The sequence below is a fragment of the Actinia tenebrosa genome, unplaced genomic scaffold, assembly GCF_029948245.1.
Source record: "Actinia tenebrosa isolate PJP-AT-01 unplaced genomic scaffold, QUT_ActTen_1.0 PGA_scaffold12__29_contigs__length_12842862, whole genome shotgun sequence".
Classification (NCBI taxonomy): domain Eukaryota; kingdom Metazoa; phylum Cnidaria; class Anthozoa; order Actiniaria; family Actiniidae; genus Actinia; species Actinia tenebrosa.
Genome location: NW_028292572.1, coordinates 10,609,882 through 10,636,094, shown reverse-complemented (window position 1 = coordinate 10,636,094; position 26,213 = coordinate 10,609,882). Strand labels below are relative to the sequence as shown.

The 26,213-nt window shown below is 35.6% G+C and overlaps 1 long non-coding RNA gene across 21 annotated transcripts in view; it reads left to right on the top strand.

Annotated features, from left to right (window-relative positions):
- The window catches only part of LOC148912240 (uncharacterized), a 41,657-nt gene that overhangs the window by 5,667 nt on the left and 9,777 nt on the right, over positions 1 to 26,213 (top strand). For 3 of the 21 annotated variants that reach the window (XR_016119363.1, XR_016119364.1, XR_016119362.1), the window contains exons 2-8: positions 13,259 to 13,578; positions 13,887 to 13,939; positions 17,230 to 17,295; positions 19,469 to 19,628; positions 20,870 to 20,921; positions 20,994 to 21,157; positions 23,092 to 23,191. The exons of 2 other annotated variants lie outside the window; for them this stretch is intronic. This is a non-coding gene — a long non-coding RNA (uncharacterized LOC148912240). Of the gene's footprint in view, positions 1 to 13,258; positions 13,579 to 13,629; positions 13,710 to 13,886; positions 13,940 to 16,442; positions 16,561 to 17,229; positions 17,297 to 19,468; positions 19,629 to 20,869; positions 20,922 to 20,993; positions 21,158 to 23,091; positions 23,283 to 25,450; positions 25,548 to 26,213 lie in introns of those variants that run through there. 16 more of the 21 variants (XR_016119360.1, XR_016119355.1, XR_016119361.1 and 13 more) reach the window with 15 other exon arrangements.

The window sequence follows — 26,213 nt, the reverse complement described above, 5'->3', positions numbered from 1 at the left end:
TGGTCATTTGGTTCCTTGGTTCCTTGCTTTGTAGATTCCTCGCCTTCATGATTCCTTGATTCCTTGGTTTCTTCTCTCCTTGGTTTCTTTCTTCCATGGCTTCTTCCCACCTTGGTTATTCCATGCTTGAGTATTCCCTACATGTTTCCTTCCTTCACTGCCTAATTGCCTTCCTACCTAACTGCCGTAGTGGCTAACCTTCTTTGCCACGTCTTTCACGACGTCTCCCTGAACGCAGCGACAGCATGCCCGAAAGAAAGGCATAAACTATCCCCAAGGCCCGGCAACCGGGGCGGCGTCCTTCGTCGAGGCATTCGCTGCAAAGCTAGGCCTCTCCGCGACAGAAAGTCACAGTTTAGCCAACGGCGATGTCGGCGCAACCGCTTCTTAACTTTATTTGGTTCCTGTTGAAACTCGTGGTTTGAAGCCGCAATAAATCCCTCGAAACAAACTATTGTGCTCGCTTCGAAGTGACCTATTGGGCGCCATTGCCTTTTTTTTTTGCAATCGTCTTTTCAGCTAATATTTACTACGTTTGCCTTTTCCAACAAGGCTACTTTGGATTCATGGCTGATTTCGCTTTGTTCCCTTTCAGCCCTTTCATGAACTCGTGAATTTCTGTTTACTCATGCATTTAACTTTCATTCATTTCAGTCGTTTCATGATTACTAGCCGCAGCCTTATTGTCTCAAATCTCCCCGAACGCATGGCAGGCATGCCCGAAATCCAAGAGGCTTATAGTATCCCCAAGGACGGGCAACCTGCACGGCATTCTTTGGCAAGGCATTCGCTGCAAAGCTACACCTCTCTCTAAGTCACAGTTTGGCCAACGGCAATGTCGGCGCAACTGCTTCTACAATTTTTTTGGTTCCAATCGAAAATACCGGGTTTGAAGCCGCAATAAATCCCTTGAAACAAACTCTTGTGCTTGCTTCGAGGTGACCTATTGGGCGCCATTGCCTTGCTTTATAATCGTCTTTTCAGCTAATATTTACTACGTTTGCCTTTCCCAACAAGGCTACTTTGGATTCATGGCTGATTTCGCTTTGTTCCCTTTCAGCCCTTTCATAAACTCGTGAATTTCTGTTTACTCATGCATTTAACTTTCATTCATTTCAGTCGTTTCATACTTCGTAGCCTCAGCCTTATTGTCTCAAATCTCCCCGAACGCATGGCCGGCATGCCCGAAATCCAAGAGGCTTATAGTATCCCCAAGGCCAAGCAACCGGCGCGGTGTTCTTAGGCGAGGCATTTGTTGCAAATTTACGCCTCTCCACGACAGAAAGTCTGTTTGCCTTTGCCCTTTTTTGACAAACGTCTTTGTAGCTAGTATTTACAACTTTGGTCTTCCCAAGAAAGGACAGTTTGGATTCATGGCTGATTTCACTTTGTTCTATTTCAGCCATCTCATAAATATATGTTATGATTATTTCTTTTTTTTTTTTTTTTTACATTACTAATATGTGGTATCTAGTAATTGTAAATAATGAACTCCGACAATGAAGAAATTAATGTTCTAAATATATAAATTACGATCTGACCAAAGCCTGACTCAATTAACCAACCAAATAATACGCATCCTTATTATCGTTATCTCCCAGAAGGTATGGCCGGCATGCCCGAAATCCAATTGGCTTATATTAACCCAAGGACGGGCAACCTGCGCGGCATTCTTTGGCAAGGCATTCGCTGCAAAGCTACACCTCTCTCTAAGTCACAGTTTGGCCAACGGCAATGTCGGCGCAACTGCTTCTACAATTTGTTTTGGTTCCAATCAAAAATACCGGGTTTGAAGCCGCAATAAATCCCTTGAAACAAACTCTTGTGCTTGCTTCGAAGTGACCTATTGGGCGCCATTGCCTTGCTTTATAATCGTCTTTTCAGCTAATATTTACTACGTTTGCCTTTCCCAACAAGGCTACTTTGGATTCATGGCTGATTTCGCTTTGTTCCCTTTCAGCCCTTTCATAAACTCATGAAATTCTGTTTACTCATGCATTTAACTTTCATTCATTTCAGTCGTTTCATGATTACTAGCCGCAGCCTTATTGTCTCAAATCTCCCCGAACGCATGGCCGGCATGCCCGAAATCCAAGAGGCTTATAGTATCCCCAAGGCCAGGCAACGGACGCGGTGTTCTTAGGCGAGGCATTTGTTGCAAATTTACGCCTCTCCACAACAGAAAGTCTGTTTGCCCTTGCCCTTTTTTGACAAACGTCTTTGTAGCTAATATTTACTACGTTTGCCTTTCCCAACAAGACTACTTTGGATTCATGGCTGATTTCGCTTTGTTCCCTTTCAGCCCTTTCATAAACTCGTGAATTTCTGTTTACTCATGCATTTAACTTTCATTCATTTCAGTCGTTTCATACTTCGTAGCCGCAGCCTTATTGTCTCAAATCTCCCCGAACGCATGGCTGGCATGCCCGAAATCCAAGAGGCTTATAGTATCCCCAAGGACGGGCAACCTGCACGGCATTCTTTGGCAAGGCATTCGCTGCAAAGCTACACCTCTCTCTAAGTCACAGTTTGGCCAACGGCAATGTCGGCGCAACTGCTTCTACAATTTTTTTGGTTCCAATCAAAAATACCGGGTTTGAAGCCGCAATAAATCCCTTGAAACAAACTCTTGTGCTTGCTTCGAGGTGACCTATTGGGCGCCATTGCCTTGTTTTATAATCGTCTTTTCAGCTAATATTTACTACGTTTGCCTTTCCCAACAAGGCTACTTTGGATTCATGGCAGATTTCGCTTTGTTCCCTTTCAGCCCTTTCATAAACTCATAAAATTCTGTTTACTCATGCATTTAACTTTCATTCATTTGAATCGTTTCATGATTACTAGCCGCAGCCTTATTGTCTCAAATCTCCCCGAACGCATGGCCGGCATGCCCGAAATCCAAGAGGCTTATAGTATCCCCAAGGCCAGGCAACGGGCGCGGTGTTCTTAGGCGAGGCATTTGTTGCAAATTTATGCCTCTCCACAACAGAAAGTCTGTTTGCCCTTGCCCTTTTTTGACAAACGTCTTTGTAGCTAATATTTACTACGTTTGCCTTTCCCAACAAGACTACTTTGGATTCATGGCTGATTTCGCTTTGTTCCCTTTCAGCCCTTTCATAAACTCGTGAATTTCTGTTTACTCATGCATTTAACTTTCATTCATTTCAGTCGTTTCATACTTCGTAGCCGCAGCCTTATTGTCTCAAATCTCCCCGAACGCATGGCTGGCATGCCCGAAATCCAAGAGGCTTATAGTATCCCCAAGGACGGGCAACCTGCACGGCATTCTTTGGCAAGGCATTCGCTGCAAAGCTACACCTCTCTCTAAGTCACAGTTTGGCCAACGGCAATGTCGGCGCAACTGCTTCTACAATTTTTTTGGTTCCAATCAAAAATACCGGGTTTGAAGCCGCAATAAATCCCTTGAAACAAACTCTTGTGCTTGCTTCGAGGTGACCTATTGGGCGCCATTGCCTTGTTTTATAATCGTCTTTTCAGCTAATATTTACTACGTTTGCCTTTCCCAACAAGGCTACTTTGGATTCATGGCTGATTTCGCTTTGTTCCCTTTCAGCCCTTTCATAAACTCATGAAATTCTGTTTACTCATGCATTTAACTTTCATTCATTTCAGTCGTTTCATACTTCGTAGCCGCAGCCTTATTGTCTCAAATCTCCCCGAACGCATGGCTGGCATGCCCGAAATCCAAGAGGCAACCGGCGCGGCGTTCTTAGGCGAGGCATTTGTTGCGAATTTACGCCTCTCCACGACAGAAAGTCTGTTTGCCCTTGCCCTTTTTTGACAAACGTCTTTGTAGCTAATATTTACTACGCTTGCCTTTCCCAACAAGGCTACTTTGGATTCGTGGCTGATTTCGCTTTGTTCTATTTCAGCCCTTTCATAAATATATGTTATGATTATTTCTTTTTTTCACATTACTAATATGTGGTATCTAGTAATTGTAAATAATGAACTCCGACAATGAAGAAATTAATGTTCTAAATATGTAAATTACGATCTGACCAAAGCCTGACTCAATTAACCAACCAAATAATACGCATCCTTATTATCGTTATCTCCCAGAAGGTATGGCCGGCATGCCCGAAATCCAATTGGCTTATATTAACCCAAGGACGGGCAACCTGCGCGGCATTCTTTGGCAAGGCATTCGCTGCAAAGCTACGCCTCTCTCTAAGTCACAGTTTGGCCAACGGCAAAGTCGTCGCAACTGCTTCTACAATTTTTTTGGTTCCAATCGAAAATACCGGGTTTGAAGCCGCAATAAATCCCTTGAAACAAACTCTTGTGCTTGCTTCGAGGTGACCTATTGGGCGCCATTGCCTTGCTTTATAATCGTCTTTTCAGCTAATATTTACTACGTTTGCCTTTCCCAACAAGGCTACTTTGGATTCATGGCTGATTTCGCTTTGTTCCCTTTCAGCCCTTTCATAAACTCATGAAATTCTGTTTACTCATGCATTTAACTTTCATTCATTTCAGTCGTTTCATACTTCGTAGCCGCAGCCTTATTGTCTCAAATCTCCCCGAACGCATGGCTGGCATGCCCGAAATCCAAGAGGCAACCGGCGCGGCGTTCTTAGGCGAGGCATTTGTTGCGAATTTACGCCTCTCCACGACAGAAAGTCTGTTTGCCCTTGCCCTTTTTTGACAAACGTCTTTGTAGCTAATATTTACTACGCTTGCCTTTCCCAACAAGGCTACTTTGGATTCGTGGCTGATTTCGCTTTGTTCTATTTCAGCCCTTTCATAAATATATGTTATGATTATTTCTTTTTTTCACATTACTAATATGTGGTATCTAGTAATTGTAAATAATGAACTCCGACAATGAAGAAATTAATGGTCTAAATATATAAATTACGATCTGACCAAAACCTGACTCAATTAACCAACCAAATAATACGCATCCTTATTATCGTTATCTCCCAGAAGGTATGGCCGGCATGCCCGAAATCCAATTGGCTTATATTAACCCAAGGACGGGCAACCTACGAAGCATTCTTTGGCAAGGCATTCGCTGCAAAGCTACGCCTCTCTCTAAGTCACAGTTTGGCCAACGGCAATGTCGGCGCAACTGCTTCTACAAATTTTTTGGTTCCAATCGAAAATACCGGGTTTGAAGCCGCAATAAATCCCTCGAAACAAACTCTTGTGCTTGCTTCGAAGTGACCTATTGGGTGTCATTGCCCTTTTTTTACGACGTCTTTCATCGGCACATCTTCACATCTAAACTTACTGAAATTACTATAATTATGATAACTATTTAACTATCTATTATGACTATGTAATAGCTTTTTTTTTTTAATATATTGCTAAGATTTGGTATCTAATTATTGTTAAATTACCCCAGCGATGAAGAAATTAATAATCGAGATATATAACTTACGATCTGACCAAAACCTGACTCCATTAACCAACCATTGCGCATTATTGTTCTTGAACCATTCGGAGGTGCATTCTTGTGTGGTAATGTTTCATAGAAAGGTCGAACCAACAACACCCATGTAGACTAGACTTACTTGTGGAGTGGTGGGGAAGGATGAGGTCCAAATCAAGCTTGTTTGTGGTACTGCCCGCCAGGGGTTCCCTGTAAGATGAATATGAAGTTATAATAAGCTAACAGCAATATCAGAAGCAGCAGCAATAACAACAGCATTGTAAAAAAAAGAAACCGCATTATTGTCTACTTACATCTTCAGAGTAGCCTTTAAATCCACAATCACTTGGTGGTAGTTTCTTGACATATCATTGCTTTTTCTCGAATTTCTAAAATAATAAAATAGATAATTATTAAACTTATAGGTAGAATATGTTTTATAAATATAATTAGATAACAAGATTATTTATTCAAATAGGGTAAAAAAATCAAATAAGATTACCTGACTTTCTGTTGATATATGTCATTGCCAGTGATTTAATCTGAAAACACGCACACTAAAAGATAGTCAGTAAAGACACTAAATGCATCAAATAGATTCTACTTATCCTTAATACTTCTCACAATACCGATTTAAATCCAATGCAGCTGCTATATAACCTATATATACCTATACCTTTATTATGGACATCTTTGAAGGAATTTAAAAAGAAGTTGAAGGCATACTTATTTAGGCAAGCCTTTTTTATGTAGTTTTCACGAATATTTGTTCATACTTATATTTTTATATTTTTATTCATTTATTTATTTTTTGTTCAAGCATATATTTTTATAGTTATTTTATTATGAATATATTTTAACTTATATTATTCATTTTGATCGCTTTTAATTTTTAACTACAAACGGAAAACTTTCAAAAACAAAGCAACAGGATATGAAAAAAATGTTAGAAGATAATAGTCTAAACCATGCAAGCAGGCAAGCAGGCAAGCAGGCAAACAGGCAAGCAAGAAAAAAGCTAAATAAACAAACAAACTGAAATATATGCATATATTAGACAAACAAATTAAACATTAAAGAAACAAAGAAACAATTATAAACTCATACAAACAAATAACAGTGATAGAGGTGACCACCAAAAGCAACTTGCATCCATTTCGAACCATCTCCAGAACCAAACTCATTTTTAGTTTTCCGATTCCTTGGAGGTTTTTTGTCATTAGCCTGAAAAAGATAAATTTCTATAAATTGCCCTATTTCTGAATCACTATGACGTCACTGCTTGTTTATGTGGGGGATAGAATTGCCAAATTGAATTGCCCTAACCCTGACCCAAAATTTGCTCCTAGCAAAACAATTTCATCTAAAATGGCCTGGTTTTCAGATTTAATATGTGTTAATATGCACCAAGAAATATTCTGAGAGTTTGCTGGCCTTATTCTACTTGACTTCGTGGATTGATACGGGTTTTAGAACAATTTTCAATGAATTTGCATTGATTTCAGACCCCCTCCTTTGCATTTAAACATTAGATTGTTTTGATGTCACGTCATAGTGAAATAGGGCAATTGAATTTATACTATACCAACTTTTATCTGTAAAATGCTGTTTATCAGCTTATCAAGTTATTTTTGCGTGTACAGATCTTCAAGAGTTTTGGTCTTACAAAAAATGTATTGACTTACAAAAAAATGTTAAATTTCACCTTAAACGTCTTCAAGCTTCTATCTTTTTCTGTTTTTCACTTCTTCATTTTATCTTTGGAAACCAAAAAAGGTATTGTCAACATTGTCTGATCAGCCTTCAGCAAAATAAGTGGGTATTTACCCTCTGGTTACCCCCAAAGAGACAAAGTATTATGGGGATGTGAAAGGATAGAGAATAAAATAATTAATATGTTAAATTTTTGTTAAGGAAAAGATACTGTAACTTCAGGGGTCTACTTGCTTCCTTGGATATTCTTGAATATTTGAATGGTAAAAAGTTTTCATATATTCGCAATATACCAATGAATCAATACTGAAAGTATAAAGTTAGAGGTGGCATCAGTCAATCAATCAATCAATCAGTCCATCAATCAGGCAATCAATCAATGATTGAAACTATATAAATGTATAGAACTAAATAAATGTTTGTAACTAAATAAATGTAGAACTAAATAAATGTAAAGAACTAAATAAATGTATGTCACTAAATATTAAAAAATTAAATGTGTGGCACTAAATATCAAATGTGTGGCACAAAATATTAAATGTGTGGCACTAAATATCAAATGTGTGGCACAAAATATTAAATGTGTGGCACTAAATATTAAATGTGTGGCACAAAATATTAAATGTGTGGCACTAAATATCAAATGTGTGGCACAAAATATTAAATGTGTGGCACAAAATATTAAATGTGTGGCACTAAATATCAAATGTGTGGCACAAAATATTAAATGTGTGGCACTAAATATCAAATGTGTGGCACAAAATATTAAATGTGTGGCACTAAATATTAAATGTGTGGCACTAACTATTAAAGGGGACATGTTAATCAAGACTTAGGACTCATAAGCAATTGGCTTACTGATAATGGATTAATAAGCAATACGAAGAAATCTGAAGTAATGTTAATTGGAGCGAAGAATGCTGTGAAGAATGCACGACAACTTCAGGTTGTATTGGATGACAAACTGTTAAAACAGTCTGAACATTTTAAGTACTTTGGAGTGAATATCGATAATCGTCTTTATTGGAGCAAGCATGTTTCTTACATATCTTCTAAAATTTATCCAAAACTTAAGATGCTAAATAGGATTTCACCTTATTTAAATAGAAATGTACTTTTAAGAATATACAAAAAGACTGTTCTACCAATATTAGATTATGGGAGCATAGTTTGGGGAGACTGGGAAGCGGAATGCACAGCGCTTAGATCGCCTTAAGAATCAGGCAATGCGTATCATTTTATCAAGTGATCGCAAAACTTGCACTCAGGATATGCGTACTAAGTTAGTTCTTTTAACTTTATCTAGTAGGTGGCATTTTTTAAGACTTCAATTAGTTTACGAAATCATTAATAATATAAACTGCCCAGATCATCTTAACAATTACCTAGTGAAAAGATCGGACTTGCATAAAAGATCGCTGAGAGATATGACATTACTAAACATACCAAAAACATCTTCCAAAATGGGGCAGCTATCATTTAAGTTTGCTGCTGCTAAGGATTGGAGTGATTTGCCTAAGGATTAGAGTGAACTTAGCTCTTTTTCCATTTTTAAAAACAAGCTTTTTAAATATTTTTTAGATTTTGATAAAAAAAATAGAATAAGTGTACTGTACGATAGATTTTTTTCTTCTTCATATACTTATTTCATTATTTCATTATTTAACCAATAATCTACACTGAGGCATGAAAATCACAGGTTTTGGATATGTCTTTTGTAGCCTAATGTTTCTGTTTTGTTTTCTTTTTCTTTTTCGAGCCCTCGTATACACTTATTTCAATAAAGTTAGTCACCAAAAAACCTAGAAAGCTGATATCACTGAGCATCATGGGAAAATTAAATATCTTAATATTTAGTATTTTAATATCAAACAAGTAAAGCTTTTGATTTGCAGCTTGAGGATGCTCAGAAGAGGTGAGACTGTAAGTGGTAAAAGATCTAAAATCCATCAACAGTTATTAAAGCGGTTGAAACATTAAAATTAATGTATCTACCCATAATCGTTATTGGTCTCAGCTTTGTCACTTTTCAGGCGACTAGCTTTATTGAAATAAGTGTATAAAATGGATGTACAGTCAATTCAAAAAACGTTGTTGTCGACTGGCTCAAGCCTACGCGACTTGACTGAAAGGAATATGAGGAAAAATCACTGAAGCGGTTAAATATTCGTTCTGAATTAATTGTTCTCGCTAGTAATAAAGATAATAATGGCAAGAAACAATCCATCAAATGCATGTCTTTGGGTTTAGGGAAAGAAAAACCAAGTAGTTATGATTCAGTTCACGAATCCGAAAATACGAAGGCATTAAAAAACGTCTCCAACTGTTTCTGCTCGCCTATGAAAGTTCATGCTGTAAACCAGGCATATATAACTAGTCAGATAAAATTATGGAGTCAACTCGGCTTCAATGATTGTTACCCGGAGTTCCTTTCGGTCCACGTAGGCTTGAGTTGGTTGACGACAACATTTTTTGCATTGACTGTATATGTTTTGTGGAGGCGGGGTTTTCTTGTTTCTGTGTATATATATGTATACATTATACTTAATTTTCTCTTTTCTTATATTTATACTTTTAGGTTCTTAATCACTGATTTTAGCATAGATTTTATTTAGATTCTTATACCAGCTGTTCTATCGTGTCCAGCTGATTGGTTTTTTGAATCAGGGTGAATAAAGATATTATTATTATTATTATCATTATCATTATTATTATGTAATATATACAGTATGAGTGGCCGTGTTGTATCAGATATACAACCACGAGGCGTAGCCGAGTGATTGTATATCTGATACAACACGGACACAAATACTGTATATGACTTATCAAAGGTTAGTTCCTTTGTGTTTCACTAAAATTTTCAAAATTAAAGTAAATTTGGTAAAGAAAATCCAACTTAAAGCTTATGCAAATGAACACAGTTTTGTATCAGATTTACAACACTCTTCACAGTCGTGCCGTGATATCTGTTGTGTTTTCCTCATGAATTATTAATGAGTTGGATAATATTATTTAATGTGTGGCACTAAATATTCAATGTGTGGTGTCCACTGAATATTAAATGTGTGGCACTAAATATTTAATGTTTGGCACTAAATATTTAATGTGTGGCACTAAATATTTAATGTGTGGCACTAAATATTTAATGTGTGGCACTAAATATTTAATGTGTGGCACTAAATATTTAATGTGTGGCACTAAATATTTAATGTGTGGCACTAAATATTAAATGTGTGGCACTAAATATTTAATGTGTGGCACTAAATATTTAATGTGTGCCACTGAATATTTAATGTGTGCCACTGAATATTTAATTTGTGGCACTAAATACTTAATGTGTGGCACTAAATATTTAATGTGTGATGCCCACTGAATATTTAATGTGTGCCACTGAATATTTAATGTGTGCCACTGAATATTTAAAGTGTGCCCCTAAATATTTAATGTGTGGCACTAAATATTTAATGTGTGGCACTGAATATTTAATGTGTGTCGATGAATATTTAATGTGTGTTACTGAATATTTAATGTATGGCACTAAATAAATGTATGAAACTAAATAATTGCATGAAACTAAATAAGTTTATGGAACTAAACAGATGTATGGAACTAAATCAATCAATTCATCAATCAATCCATCCATCAATCCGATAAATAAATAAATAAATGATTAATTAAGAATTTAGAACTACACAAAAATTTGATCACTTTTTTTTAGTTAAAATATCATTACAAAGTTTGTTTTTAAAAGTCTTATTACTCTCTGGAAAGTTTCATGTCTTTTGGTAAACATTCCATTCTTTAATCGATCTTACAGCAAATGCACGTCCACCTTCTGTTTCCTTTGTATGTCTCTGGCAACTCAGATTTAGATTACTGAAGCGAGTAATTCTGCTGTGTATGTCACATTAGTTTTGAGTTTAAGTATCCATCTCTCTATACTTTATAATTTCAATCTTTTTTAGGAGTTTCTACAGTAATGCTTACAAAAATATATTTTCTACGCGTAAACATAAAACCATGTTTGCGTTCGGTTTGACGTCTATTAACTATGATTCGGTATAGTAGGAGACTGAATCGGCTTACCTCGCACACGAGACACATTTTGAGGCACAAAGCCTAGTAAAATGTAGCACTTTAAACTAGATTTTTATCTAGTTGAAAAGAAACGTTTTAACAAAGAATTTTAAAAGCCTTCATTTTCTGCTGTTTCTTTTTTAAAGTTCTAAAATTTACTCCAAAATCAAAGAATCTGAATAAAAAAAACACACAAATACCCCACTACCTCTCTATACGTTTTAATTTCAGTCTTTTTTAAGAGTTTTTCTATTAAGTAATGCTAACGAAAATAAGTATTTTCTACGCGTAAAATAAGAAAGTCTTACCTCATTAATTCGAAGTCTTCGCAGTGCAACTGAGTTAAAAATTTGAATCTGCGCCTTTTACGAAGACCATGTGCACCTTTTGCTGTTCATTAACAGAAAATGTACATTCATTTGTGCCAATAGTTGTATCAATAACGTGTAATGTACTTTCATCAACACCACAAGTAACATCATTAGCGCGGATCAACTTTCAATAAAGATATTTGAATATGCGTGTACATTCATGGACATCAATAGACTATCAATAGCGCGTTTGTACATTCATGTGCGCGGAATGTATTTTCTTGTGCGCGTAATTAAACTTCAATAACACGAATTGACAAACGGTTGCGTTAATTGACAATCATTTACCCAAAAGTGAAAGTTCATTAGTGCTATTAGCATAGCCATTGACAATCTATAACGCGTTTGGACAATCATGAGCATCAATGTAGCATTATTTAACGTGGTTCGACAAACATTTGCATTATTCAAATAAACATTTAAAGAAAAAAAATCATTAGCGTTTTAACAATTCACAAAAAAATTAAGATAGAACAAAAGCTGATTTACATGTACTGTGTAAAAACGATAACCTTAACTTCTGAAGGATATAAAGAAGCCGTTGAACGCAATAAGCCTTTTCATAGTTTAAGAACCGATTCCACTGCGCATGCGATTTTATCCCGAATTTCTCACCTTCTTTTGTTTAATTAAGAACAAAAGAAGGTTTAGACAAAAGAAGGTAGAAATTCGGGATAAAATCGCATGCGCAGTGGAATCGATTCTTAAACTGTGAAAAGGCTTATAGAGACCTACATTTAGCGATAGCAGTCACTTTTTGTACGATATGCTACCAAGAAATAGAATTTAGAGCACTAATTGTAACGCAAGAGAGATTTTGCTTACTAACATTATGTTATTAAAGAAAAACGGTAATGATTGCTATTTTTCTCTATGTTTATTTTATATCATGCAAATGTTTGTCGAACCACGTTTAAGATTGCTACATTGATGCTGATGATTGTCCAAACGCGTTATAGATTGTCAATGGTAATGCTAATAGCACTGATGAATTTTCACTTTTGGGTATAAGGAAATTAGACCACTGTTGTGACTGTTCTTTATGTAATAGCTGATTTTAATTTCAATTATGATTTATATTTTCATTCATTCATTCATTCTTTCATTCATTCATTCATTCATTCATTCATTCATTTAGAAATTCATGAATTTATTCATGTATATTTATTTATTTTTGGGAGGGGTCTTACTTCACTCCTCCATAACTATTTTAATCAAGAATTCTACTACCATGTATTAAGTTGACTATTGAAAATCACTCTAGTCAAGTTATTTTATCATTTATTTTAGAGTCCATTTACATTTTCTATGCTAGATAACCCATGTTTGGGATCTATTTACTTATGCCTCCAAGCAATACACATTCGTCTTTCCAAACATTGCTAAACATTTCCATTTATCATTATACTATTACCTAGTAAACTTTTCTTTCTCACATGTTATAGCATTTTTCAAATATTTTAAAATCTTCTGTCTTAGGCCTTTCTAAAGCTGTTTAAGCAAAAAAACAAAAACACAAAAAAAAAAGGCGCCTTCAAAGTTCAACAGAAAGTACAAAAAATTGCACCCAAAAAGTCAAGACAATTTGTCTGATCACAGGCAATTCCAGAAAAATTATCGTTTTCACCAACAAATAAACAAAATACCTTTCCTAACCAAAAAAAAACCATTAAAAATTCGCCTCTTTAAATCTGTCTAGACACTGATTTCACGCACCGACAACACTCAATTGGCTTCCTAACAACCCCTCTCTACGTGACTTAAGACGTCACCACGCTGCCGCCAACGCGTCTGCCATACTGCATCCGGGAACCCAACAACATACAAAATGGCGCACCACAGGAAACCCACTACTCAACAAACACATAGGCTCCTGCTAACAAAAACAATACGGACCACAAGTCTTTGGCCACCTTCCACTTTGCTCCTCGCCTTACGGCCACCTCTTCTATGGCCCAACGAACTCCTCATGAAGGTGCCCAAACACAGATCCCGCATCGAGGCTCGGCACTCCAGCAGGTAATACAAAACCCCCATTGTAGATGCCCAAACACACAACACCCTTCCCGTGTTACCAACGAGTACGAATCCACACAGTTCTTCGTGTAGATACCGATTTAAACCCTCATTAGGCTTCATGATGCCTTCAGGTACCTCGCGGCCGATCTTTCTCTTCCAATCTTCTTGCGACGAGCGACCGACCGACCGAACGAGCTCGATTCCAACCCTCTCATTATGATATGCGTCTGCAAATCTCTCCATGCCTGCTGCTGTATTACTACTGCACTCCTCGTTAATATTACTCCACCTTTTACTTCCACTTATAGTTCAACCCAAACTGCATATTATTCAACAATTCCAAGCCTGCTCTCAAACCAAGGTAAGCCACCTTTCTCTATTACTACCCCTCAACCACACTCAGCTCAGCGCCTAAATAACCGCTTACTAATATATACGTATACCACTTCATTTAGGACGGGATGCTTCGTTTATTATTACTGCTGCTTCGAATTTCATTCTCACATCAACACCCATTCAGTATTTATTTTCCTATTATGGTCATTTTCATTTTCCACAACACTAAAACTTATGCTTTTCTTTAATCATGCTAGCTAGTTACACTTTACTTCATATGCAACGCCATGCCATATTATATCCCATCAATAGAAGCAATATTTTTTACAACACCTCTACACTTTCTTATATTCCACTTCATGTTCATAGAGCTGCCATGTCGAAATCAATCACTAGTATATCCCATCACTTAGTGTGATTCCAAGTCACACGCGACCAACTGAGACCTAAATCACAAAAGAAAAATGGAGTTTTGGTGGACGCCAATCAAAAGGGTTTCTTAAACATGTCTAAGATTCCGACTCTGAATTTCAGAAGCTTATCTGCAAAGTTATCGGTATTGACTTATCCTATCTTGAAGAAACTCAAATCATAGTCAATACCGATAGCTTTGCAGTCAAGCGTCAAGATTCGGAGACGGAATCCTGTGACATTTTTGAGAAAATATATCCAGAGCAAGAAATGCACAGCGACAAGAAGCATGAGTTAAGGGCAACAGTTTTTGCACATTTGCACGTATTCACGTGAGTATTTACATCAGTCCTGGTGTAGAAACCAATTAGAAACAATAAAAACTCTTTTGATTGACGTCCACCAAAACTCAATTTTTTGTTTGTGATGAATGTCTAGTTGGTTGCGTGTGACTGAGAATCGCAGTAACATATCACAATGCTAGCTTCTCCTACATTTCTAAAGAGAAATTGTGATAAACCAAAATGAAAAATACCAATATTTTTTATTTCTTTCTTTATATTAAATCTCATTATTCATACAGTAATGATAAAAAGGTAAATTATACACTGTGAAAAGATGATAAAACTTACTGACGTTTCGGAAGCTAGTAAAAGACTCTTACTTTTAACTTTTACTCTGATGAAGGACTAGCATCCACAACGTCAGGGACAGGTCAAAAATTAAAGGGGTAGGGCTGGTGCATTATAATTTTGGCCTGTATATCTTTTAGTGGCCCCTCCTTTCCTTATATATAAAAAAATTGCAAATTTTTTTCTGGCCCTCCTCTCCCCCATAACTTATAATTTAGGCTGACCTTGTTTTTAATAACTATTAGTAGACGAGTCGCACATCTTCCCGATCTTGTTGCCACAGTAGTCGTCATTCTAGTATCAAACTCTTCTGTGTCATCTCTATCCTCACCACAACTTTCTTCTTCATCAGTATGTGAGCAAAGTTCAGCCAATAATTATTTGTTATTCCTCACAATCATCATCTGAATATAATGCAAATTCTGCACTCGCATCAGTGTCAGTGTCACTGCCAGCCTCTCTGTAGTTGTCCCATCTATTTTGTTCCACTGCATGGAGATCGTGTGTTATATGCCTCTGAACTGTATTTAATTTATAACCTTCCTTTTACCACGGCACTTCAGTTTATGAAACTCTAACTACTTATTATCTTGGACAGCTACAGTTTGTTTTCTCAAAGAGCCATCATCAAGCATTGCAATCCAGTAGTCTTCGTACTTTTTTTGCCTATGCAGATTTCTTTTCAGTTTTGTCTTCCTTTCTTTTTTCTTTCCACAGTTCAAGCAATTTTAAGTGTTCTAGATAGCTCTTAACGCACCCTTCAGAGACTACAAACTTTCTACTAAATTTCAATATTGAGGTGGGATCTTCTAGAGAGCATTCACCTGAATCAAAGGCTTTTTTCAATTCCACCCTTGGTATACATATGATGGAAGTGATACACATACTTCATAGCTTAATACGTACAGTCAGTTATTTCATTTGAAAACAAAAAAACGAAAACAACAATTACATGATTCATTACGTTTAGATTAATTGTTTATTTATTTATTAATTGTTTGCTTACTTAGGAGCTCTAAAAACTGTTGGCTTCAAAAATATAATAAACAAAACAAAAATACAAAACTTTTTGATTTAACTTTCCTTTGGGAGACTTGATAATATCAGCTTGATCCAGTGACAGCATAATTCATTTTTTACATTTCTTTTCACCTAATTTTTATGCACAAAAAAGTTTGGCCCTCCCCTTAAGACTTGCACAATTCTTTCAGGCCCTCCCTTTTAGCCTGCATGACAAATAATGACCCTCCCCCCATTAGCACCACCCTTCCCCCCTCTAATTTTTGACCTGTCCCTCAGTAAGTTTTTTCATTATTTCACGGTGTATAGTTTACCTTTTTAAAATTACTGTTTCATTAGAAACAATGACCCAGCTCAAACTAGTTTTTAGCTAGTTATCTCTTCGCATTATTTGTATATAATTCTATACTTTTTATCACAAATGTAACCTTCCTCAATGTAAAATCCAGGTTTCATCTATTATAGAACGATGCAACATTGTTGGCCAGTTAAATGTAAACAGATCAAAAGTGTAACAGTAAATTCTTCATTCTCAATATCGTTATCACATTAATAGATCACACACCTGAATACTAATGAAGGGAGCTTTATTGGATAGAAAGGTTTCATGAATATTTTATAAACTATCATTTTTTCAGAAATATGATCAACCTTTTTCTCTAGACAAATAGTTTTACCTATATCACATAATTTTATATATATAGATATTATTTTTTATTCAAACATGGATGTCTCATCATACAAAAATGCTCTTCCCAAGAGCTGTGTTAAAGCTTATAATAGAATAATAGATATAAATTGTATAACTAGAAATAAAAATATAATTATATAAATGTATAACTTATATATATATATATAACTTATAAGATATAAATAATTGGAGTTGTCAAAAATATTGAATTGCAAGTCACATGTTTATATAAGATTATCGTTGTTATATATATGTCTTTTCTTTTATTTTGTATAGTTTCTTTTTCAACCAGTTTTATCCTTCTCCTTTTATATTTACAACATTTTTAATATTGTATAATAATGTATGTAAATCATTTTTAATCCCGAAAACCACCTAAACATTATTAGTCATGGTAAGGTGTTAACCCTGACTAATAATGTTGTTATTATTATTATTGACACTTTATTGAGTTTGAATTTACATTGTAAGCAGCATAGCGAGATATGGGCTATTCTGATCTATATTCTATAATTACAAGTATGAATTTCAGTATTGTTATTCCTCTTTCTTTCTTTATAGGTATAAAAGTTCTTCACTATTTCAACATTTAGTGACCAAAATCCATTTTTGACTTTTCATTATCAGGTACTGTGTTACTTGTGTGTTCTTATCAGTTACATATTCATTTAGATCAGTTTTCAGGCTTTGATGATACATACCCAGGGAGGAGGTCAAACACCACATTTACTTGACAATTTCTATAATCAGGGAATTGATGTTTGATGCCTGCCCTAAGTTCTCTGTATTTGTCTTGCTTGTATTGTCGTCTCTCTGATAGCTTGCCAACTCCACACACTGTTCCTTCAATCAGAAGGCACTTCTTCTACATTTATCTTTGACAACCATGTCAATTTTGGTTGTACCATTCTCTGGTGCTTTTTTAGATGGAATGGAATGTCCCATATGATCTTTGGTTGCATATTCTCTATGATTAGAATGGGTGATCTATGTTGATACCACGGCCTGTCTTGATCACTGTGTTCTTTAAAACCATATACTGAGAATAGACTAAATGGTTAGTCAATCTCTTACCCAGAGCCTGCGTTTCTTTCGGTCTGCGGCAAAGAACGAGGGCTCTGTCATTATCCATTTTTGGCGCATGTGCAGTTTTCCGGAAGTGAAACATAATCAATGAAAATCATGCTTTCAAACCTGCTTTCAAACAGATTTCTGTATTTACTTACGTTCAAAATAATAATTAGAAATCGGGAAAATTTTTTTTTTTGGCAAGTCTTTTAACGTAAGTGCTCTTATACCGGAAGTCCAAGAAATCCTGGTCTCAAAAAATGGATTATGCCAGAGCCCTCGTTCCTCGCCTCAGGCCAGAAGAAATGCAGGCTCTGGGTACGAGATTGGTGGTTAGTAGTAAGGTCTCAGCATTTTGTCATGTCATGACTTATAGAGACTGTGCTAGTTCTGAGCATGCACTCATTATACGGGTGACTGTTTCTTGTTTTTGTGAGGACATTCTGCACCTCAAGTCATGTATATAATAATACTAATAATTATTATTATAATCATATATGATCTGAAGTGCGGAATGTAAATTGTAGCAACCCTACAGGGCACATATATGCATGCTTATACCTATAATAATAATAATAATAATAATAATAATAGTAATAATAATAATGATGTTTGAAACTTTATTAGCCATTTCGAGGTTCAAGGAAAAATTTTTATTACAATAATATTTAGAATAATATTTAAACCTTAGTAATACTATATATATATATATATATATGTATTTGTTTGAGAAGAAAAAGTCAAGACAACATTTTTCCCGACAAGCCTGTTTCATGAATTGCTTCACTCTTCAGGGGATTTAATGATAAGAATATTTGTTACTATCATTTATATAGAAAAAGTATACATAATTAATTAGTGGATGTAGTTTAGCTGTTGCGTAGTAATGCTTTGTTTCTGTGGCGGCATGAAGATACAAGTTCGTTTCGCTTATTTAATGATGAGAGTTCCGGTCGATAGATTATTAGAAACTTTTCTTTAAGACAAAGGTTACATCTTTTGCTGGAGCTGTTGTAGGCGGAGCTTGAAGATAATCTATCGACCGGAACTCTCATCATTAAATAAGCGAAACGAACTTGTATCTTCATGCCGCCACAGAAACAAAGCATTACTACGCAACAGCTAAACTACATCCACTAATTAATTATGTATACTTTTTCTATATAAATGATAGTAACAAATATTCTTATCATTAAATCCCCTGAAGAGTGAAGCAATTCATGAAACAGGCTTGTCGGGAAAAATGTTGTCTTGACTTTTTCTTCTCAAACAAATATTCTGCTCTACTTCTATCGATGTATTGAGCACTATTTTACGGAAAATTGATTCACAGATTTCTTATATATATATATGTATATGTATACACCCGTTCAGAAAAATTCTGCGTTTTCAATATATATACTCATATATATACCTTTTGTATTTCCATCAAACGTTTTTGACAGGCAGTGCTTAAATGAACACAAAGAAACACAATAGACATGGATTTGCTTTGTTCAGTGAGGTGAAAATTAGAAAGTTGTCAGCCTCCTATGTTTGTTTACTGAGTGAATAAAAAGTATGATTATCAAAATCAGTTTACTATTTGTTGCAATCTTTGAACTAACATGGTTTACAGTGAAGATTTAAGATGGCGCATAATAGATATGTACATAGGTCGCAGAATAAGAGCTTCTGTTGTTCTAATTTTGTTCTAATTGTTCTAATAAGTCTCTATATATAATGTCCCCAGGAAAAAACTAGCAAGCTAAAAAACTAGTGTATGGCCGCTACATAACATTAACGCAACAGTCGTCTATTCTGTCTAGGCCAATCTTATGGAAAGGTGCTCTAGATCACCTAACACTTGTGTGAACTGCTCATACAATTTTGAAAGACAGAAGTGTTCTAAGGTATGTGATGACAAAGTACTTAAGGGTTCGCTGTTCTTTTAGAATAGTTTCTCTGCCAAGTGCTTAATAATAGTTTTTTTTTTTTTTTGTTTTTTTTGTTGTTGTTGTTGCTGTTGTTGTTATGATTATTATTATGCAGTTTATTAAACATCTGGATACAACATGCTATTCCCAACGCAGCAGACCGACTACTTCACCGTCTTCTCCTCATCTTTCTTTTCTCTATTCTCCACCCATGGGCAGCTCATCTCATCATTATTATTAGTAGTAGTAGTAGTAGTAGTATTATATGATTATTTCAACTTCAGACATTTTTGCTCCATGAATACAGAATATTGCAGGCATGAATAGTCTCAGCAAATATCTGCATGACTGGTTTTACAAAGCTGTATACAAATTATTATTGTCATCATTATCATCATCATCATCATCATCATCATCCGTGCATGCATACATGTGCCCTGTATGATTGCTACTATTGGACCAAAGCTTTCATATTTATTATTCATAATTATTTTCTTATAACTAGTGTCATAGTTGCAAGAATAGAAATATACTAGTAATAATAATACTGATGATAATTTTAAATAACAGCAACAATGACAGAAGGAGTAAATAGATTGTCATATTTATGCCTTTAATTATTGCCATTCTTATTTGTATTTTGTATTTTGAACAGGATATCCCAATTTATTTATCAATTGACAAGGTTTTCTTTGTAATTCACAACGAAGGCTTTATTTTTGTTATAATCCTCATTATAAATGCAAGGGCAATATATATTTATTAACCCTGTTAATAACTATATATTGACTTTGCACTTATAATGAGCAATTCAGTTCATCATTAATAGAAAACCTTCTCAATTGATGAATAAAATTCTAAATTACCTCGAACGCTGGAAATAAGCATATATGGTTTATTTCCTCTGTTCTGGGTAATTAACTCATACGGATCTCAAGATATAGTTATAGTGCATACCATCTAGGCTCAGACTTCAGCCGTTGGGATTTCTTGCGCCCGCGATACTCTCCCCCATTGTTTCGTGCGCTTGCGATACTCTCCCCAGTAACAGGGGAGAGTATCGCAGGTACGCGAAATCCCAACAGCTGAAATCTGAGCCTACATTAACGTACCATCTTGCTTTGGAAATTATTTTCAATCCAAATCATCGAAGCCAGTCAATAGCCTGCAGTACCACCTTCCTCTAAGGCCCTGCGCCGTTTTGTTTTTGTTTTTAGAAAACTAGTCTGTTGGTTTCCCTGTGTCATGGTGAGAAACGACCAATGATCGGTAGGTAAATTTATTCTCCATGTTGACCATGGGCAAAGACCGGTTTTGACTGCAATACGTGTTTTACATCAGCATAGACTATATGGAAAGACACTGGACCTCTTGTGTCTCCATACATGAAGTACCAAGCCTGGAGCAATATGTATGTCCCATCAGCCCGTTCGGTCGTCATACATCTTTGTAATCGTGTGATGAAGAGTATTTATTTAGAGACGAAAAATCTTCATTTATAGACGGTAAGAAACTTTCAAAACCTCAAAGGAACTATTGAAATGTTGAATTGAATACTATTGGTTCTCTGAAGGCTTTCCCCCTGATATTTGCTGGGTTTTTTTCGTTGAAATAGCGATTGTTTGCTGCACTGGACTGTTCGTCGCTTTATTTAAAACTACTTTTCAAACGTACATTTTCTGTTCTTATAAACCTTTTTCATCTTAAAATAACACTTAAATTATTGAGTTTTATTACTTTTGGTTCTCTGTAGCTTTACCCTATTAATATTTGCTGTCTTTTTGTCGAATTAGCGAATGCTTTTTGTGCAACGTGTGTCTTCGAAACTTGGTTTTAAGCTTTACATTTTGCCAATCTTACGATATTTTGTTGTTGTTGTTTTTGTTTTTTTAACTTTGAAAAGCTTTTAAGAATCTGTATTACATCGTTTTGTGAAAATCTTTGTTCAATTTACTATCTTTTAAAAGAAATTCTAATTTTCTTAATTAAACTGATGAACTAATTTTCTTGGTTTTACTCTCTTTACGTGCGTAACTCTTGCTAGAGAACATAGGTAATTCTATACTTTGCACTGCGAATCTCTACTGCATGTAACTTTAGTAACAATTCAGACTCTAATAGAACATTGGAATGGTAGACTACCCTTTACTCATTAGTTAGTAGTAAAATTGGTGTTGCAAGGTAGCTAAAGACAATATTAAAACCAATAGCCAAGAACAATGTGTTTGGAGCTAAACGATACATTACAAAAACTTTTCACGGTGTATAATTTACCTTTTCACTATTACTGTTTCATTAGAGACACTGATGCAGCTCACACTAGTTTTTAGCTAGTTATATCTTTTCATTACAAAAACTGTGTCCCAGAATGAAATAGAGCTTGCTACACTAATAAAGACCAACAAAATTTGTCTGATATGGTTGGCAAGACCATGATTTAGCTGCTATCGTAAAACTTGCCTTAGCCCTGCAGTCACAACATGAATTAGGTTTGTTTTATGTGTTGTTCTCTCCTATGCTACAAGGCTTTCGGTTTCCTTCCTCTGTAAAAATCAACATGCGAGTTGAGAGAGATATTTTCAAAAACATACTACTATAAAAACTGGGGTTTTTTTTGTTGTTAGGGCAATAATCAACATTGACAAAACATTATTTTTGCTCTTTTACTCCGACGAAGGACTAGCGTCCGAAACGTCAGTAAGTTTTTTCATTATTTTTACTCGATAACAAAAAACGATTTTTAATGCTATTTCTGAAATAGAAACAGATATTGGATGAGTATGATATCGAAAATTATCATAAATTTTACTCACTGTATTGCTTCTCATGGGCTGAGAGCTCTCACCCGATCCATGATAACTTGTGAATTCCACATGGTTAATGTAACATCTGTAGGTTTTTGCCGCACCATGTCAAGTTCATTCTAGCTAGGGCACATGCAAATTGAAATGCGTTTGGATTTTCTTTGAAAGCAGAACAAAATCCTTATTCTTAGTTACAAAATAAATAATCAAACAATTAGTGAATTTGGTTTTTGCATGACATAAATTATCAAGACCAAGGCCATGTTTTCTGACATTAATAATCAAGACCTCCGACCTTTCAAATTATTCAGCTTACAGCTTTGGCTATGGTTATGACACTGTCATGGTAATATCTTGAAATTTGACAGCATGCAGCATTTTTTGTGTTTAAATGAAATTTCTATTGAAGTTTTGATTGGCCTATGAAAACCATTGGAAAGGAATGTTCTGCTCAAATGCCTCTCAAAGGATTCTATTGACAGAATAAAAATAATTTTGAAATTTCAAACTGTTTCTTGATTCTCCATTTTTTATGACAGTGACTCAAAAAAATGCTTATTTCATCTGTATTAGTTATGCCAATTAATGCTATCCTGTTTAGATGCATGTTAATCTCCATTTTTTTCCTTATCCAGAGGCCACTTGGGTGCTTAAAAGGACTTACACTATTTATGGCGTGGCTTCTTAAACTGATGTCACTTGACCAGTTAGACAGGAGGAACCTATCAAAATGTGGTATGAAAACAATGCATTCTAGCTATGGGCGCTGGAGCTAGAGCAAGAACCTATGATTCCTCAATATGGTGTTTCCGCACAAATCAGGCAAGTGATTTTTATACTGTGGTTGTTTGGCTCTGAGGAAATATTATAACCTGAATTTCAGATCCCATGCATGTGGAGGGGATGGGAGGAGAGTGAAGAAAGAGAGAGAGGAAGGGCCAACTCCAACGCTTTTTGGTACTTGTGTCGCATGTACATATACTGGATGCCCCAACTGATAGGACAAAGACTAAATTAAGGATTTACTAGAAGTATATAACAAAATCGTCATCAATATAGGAAATTTTCTGAAAAATATATTTATTACCAGTTTACCTGTGGAACACCGGTCATAAATACCTTAATTTTCAACTTCCACATATGTGAAGCATAGAAATGAGTTATCGTGAGTGAACTGAATATGAAAATGTGTCACTCTCTCACTCACTCACTCTCTAAGATTTAGTAGATCAGTAATTAAATGATTATGAATTGTCTCAAGTCATCTGCTTAAGAAGTTTACACAAAACCTACTTTCAGATGTACATTTCTTAGAAGCTGTCTAGCACTGATTTGAGCATGCTTACACTAGCACATACTGTAGTTTGACTTTCAGAGTATACAGTCAATTCAAAAAATGTTGTCGTCGACCAGCTCAAGCCTACGCGACTGGACTGAAAGGAACTCTGGGTAGCAATCATTGAAGCCGAGTTGACTCCATAATTTTATCTGACTAGTTATGCCTGGTTTACAGCACGAACCTTCGTAGGCGAGCGGGAAGTGTCGAAGGAGACGTTTTTTTAATGCCTTCATATTTTCGAAATTGTGAACTGAATCATAACTACTTTGTTTTTATTTCTCTAAAACCAAAGACATGCATTTGATGGATTGTTTCTAGCCATTATTATCTTATTACTAGCGGGAACAATTAATTCAGAACGAATATTTAACCGCTTCAGTGATTTTTACCCATATTCCTTTCGGTCCAGTCGCGTAGGCTTGAGCCGGTCGACGACAACGTTTTTTGAATTGACTGTATGTATTCTTGGTTTTCATCTACATCATCAAAAATGTTGCAAGGATTTATATCAAACAAAACTTACACAGGCCGAGAGAGTAGCCAAAACTATACATATCTCAGCCAAAACAGTGCTGAAAATAGTGGTAAGATACAAGAGCCCAAGCATAGAAGTATGCCAATGATTATTGCCGATTAAACTTTAAGCGTCGTATTGTAAAGCCAGAGATTCAAATACTACTGAAATAGAACCAAAAACATTTCATTTTTGAAAGAAAAAACAACATTCACTTTTGAAGAACGCTTTTGTCTTGATAAGCAATAGATATTAATGAGCTGTGCAAATATCGTTCATATGCGTGGAAGAGCGCATGTTTTTTTTACACGCAAAAACACTCAAATGAGCGTAATTGGAAGAAAGTTACACGCACGAGAACCCGCGTGAAATGTTACAATACATCTGAGCTGTACTGTAGGTTCGGTGGAAGGTCGACTAAGGGCCTATGTGGCGGCAAATGTCAAACCAATGTCGATCTTAATTCACTCACCCAAAAAAAGGTCCAAAATGAGAAGTTCAAAAATGAAGTTCAAACACAATTTTTTGACAAATGTCTGCCAACTGTCAATTTCTACAAGCACTAAACAAAAGCAAATAACATCTAAACATCGGTCAAAATAATTCCAAATCACATCCAAATTGAAGGAACGACATTACATTATTTCTGTTTGGAGTTTTAATTCACAGGAGTGGATCATGGAAAAAAGAAAATGAAGACCAGAGAGATGAAAGCAGCTCAGCCGTCTTGTCGTATTCAGTCTGTCTTGCAAAGGCCTATTTCTAAGTCCATAAAAATACACATCTGAATCGTCTAAATGTTCTTTAATCCTTCTGCTTCTTCTTCAAAACCACATAAGTTGTTTTCATCTCATGAATCTTCAAATTTAAATTAAATTGGTTTTCAACACTATTTGCCATGGTTGTTTTTGTGTCTGTGCAAGTGCAAACATTCTTGGAATTCAAACCTCATGGTTTTCCTAATCATAGTGAATAATATACACTAAAAAGGCCATCTGATTGGTTAATTAATGACGCTTATTGTTATGGCGATTAAAAAAAACAAAAAAAGCTTTCGGGGGGAAGAGAAATTTTTTTTGCCAGTGCCTTTTTTTAGGTTTCAGACGTCATAGGAAATGTGGATGATTTTTCTTTCAGGCAGTTTCAGGCACCGTAGGAGTCAAAGGGTTATGAGACCTGAGTTGTGGCTGGAAAAACATCAACACTTTTTAGTAACCAGTTAGCTTGTTTACGATAATGTAAGTCCATATTCTGAATCTTTCTGAGTTTAGTTGTTCCATTTTCTTAGAAAACAGTGCTAAACTTTGTATTGAAGGAAGCCATTTTGTTTAGTTTGTGTGTAATCTGAGAGTATTTCACTGGTAATTAATCCTTTCGAACATGCACTTTGTGAAGAATATAGCGTTACCCACACAGAGCAAGTAACAGAAATTTGGCCTCTTATAGCAGACCTAATCAGTTGGTGTTTTTCTTTAAGCGCCCAAATCATAAGGTTGATGTTGAGGCTAATCCTCAACAAGGGTATTCTGGAGTTCCCGCTTTCATATGTTTCTATTCTATGTTTTCTGCATAAATGTCCCGCAATCCTTTGCGCGGTATATGTTTTACATGTGCTTGAAGTAGTGTGCTGTACTTGTATACCATGGTGTCAATTCGGTGAGTTTTTTGTACTGTTTTCCTTTTCTATTTCCCTTTATACATTGTAATTTTAGCTTTGGAATTTAAGGTTTCACCGGGCCTTTTCCCTAGCCTGTTTTTTCGTGGTATTGGACTGATTTTTATGGGGTTCGTGCTGTAATTCAGAAATTTTCAATTCCATTGAGAGATTACATTGTAGGGCAGCTAGGATTATCTTCAATTTACCCAAAGATATGGCGTCATCTGATGTACTTGCATTTGACAAA